This window comes from Cariama cristata, unplaced genomic scaffold (genome assembly GCF_000690535.1).
Source record: "Cariama cristata isolate BGI_N322 unplaced genomic scaffold, ASM69053v1 scaffold7116, whole genome shotgun sequence".
Lineage (NCBI taxonomy): Eukaryota > Metazoa > Chordata > Aves > Cariamiformes > Cariamidae > Cariama > Cariama cristata.
The window spans coordinates 21,170-23,062 of NW_009623810.1; positions in this window are offsets into that span (position 1 = coordinate 21,170).

Genomic DNA, 1,893 nt, shown 5'->3' on the forward strand with positions numbered 1-1,893 from the left:
ACATCCAAGGCAGATCTCCTACAGGGCAGCACATCAAGATGCACGAGCTTCTCAAGCTCTGTTTCAACCCAAATGGACCTGTCAGTAAGCGCAGGTAGCGCAGACCTGGATGGAGGTGTTGACCAGACTGTAATTTCCTGCCTAATCTTACTTCTAGGCCGGGTAACAAGAAACACAAAATAAAAACACTGCAGTGAGGAAGATGTTAGCCATTCACCGCTAAAGTCAGGCAAAGTGAATACAGTGTGATCTGGTTCTCCATCCGTGTTACCACTGAACACGGTCTGTGGGCCATAGGCGTGTGGTTAAACTAAGCGCCGCTGTATCTGATGGAGGTCACTATTCTTCAAGGAGTTTTATTTTAAGGCAGATCGCAGCAGGCAGCACCAGTTCAGTAAAAGGTGATGCTGTGTGTGCTCGGTTACTCTGGCAGCAGCCTCGGGAGGCACCTTGATTCACAGAAAAGATCCTGTTAAGCCACAAGGAGTTGGGGTGTTTGCACAAAGATGAGGAAATCATCCGAACGTCTGTGCAGCTCTTCTGCTATTCTTGCTGTGAAAAGGGACTTTTGAGGCCTCCAGCTTCATTCCTTTCTCTCTGCCCATCCCTGGTGCTGCCAGAAGGAGTGAGTGTCTGCCCCTTGGGCTGTGGTCCTCCAAGGGGTCAGAGCTATCTGAGAGCTCAACCAAAGAGGACCATGCTGAAATGAAACTTGGATAAAATCACCCAGAGCAGCAAACCGTAATGTGCTTGTACTGACTGACACTGGTTTCCCTTGGTCTCGCCAGTGACACCGGCTCCTCCTCGCCCTTGGCAGGCACAGCCTTCTCCAGCAGATGCAGATTTACATGACAGACCCAGAGGCACTGACCTATGAAGTTCTGTTACCCTGCAAATGACATTTCCTCTTATTTGCTCACTCCTGTGCAAGAGAAGCCACTCTGTGACCTGGCCCAAACCTCTGGTGTGGGCAATGCCATTCCCTCTAGGGTGACCTCGGAGTAGCCAGAGTTTCTAGAGGTGCCGACTTGTGCAGCTCTTTGTTTTCCGTATCCACAGCTCTGCCTTTCTCCCCCAACCTGGCCATGTACAGCCGCCTGCCCTCTGCGTGGTCCCTTTGATGGGACAGTGGCTGCCTCCCCCCTTGCTGCCTGCTGCTGCTGCTTTTGCTGCTCTAACTGCTTAACTCCATGCAGGCAAACCCAGATTTTTCTGTTTTTTTCCCCTCCTCTCCTTCACCCACCATACCCCAGCTCCTCTGCTGACAGGAGCAGCCACCCGGGCTTTCCACATCTCTGATGTAAGGCTGTCAGCGGGCTGAGGTTGTTTTTCTTCCTCCAGCAGACTGCTGTCTGCCTTGCCTCTGCCTACACCCGGCTCTTGGCTCTTCTGCCTTGGTGTGGCACGTAGTGGCCTTTGTTCTTGCCCGTTGCATGGCGAGCAGATGAAAGCCAACCATGAAGCATAATTTATAGCTAGCTTGAAACACAGTTTTGGCAGGGCAAAGCACGCCAAAAGATGTAGCAATGCCTGAGGAGCTGGGCTCATACTGCTTATCAAATGATGCTTGAAAGGCTTGGTAATGCAAGAGGAGGGTTGAGTTGCTCAATTCTAGCAGAGGATAAACTGCCTCTATTACAGGGACACGTGTTTGGGAGCAAGGAGCTGATAGCTGGCTTTTGAAAACTCGTCCAGCAAGGCAAATCACAGCTTCAGGAGCCTTGGTCCAAAGGGCAGCAAGGCTGTAGGAGGATGCTCGTGCACATGCCCAAACAGGGCTGCACCACCTCCCCTTTCCACCCTTCTAGAAAACTGACCCAGAAAGTTGCTCATTGCCTCTAATACAATCAAATACGTGGGTAAGCTTCACACCGATGGCCCTGAGATCTGTGG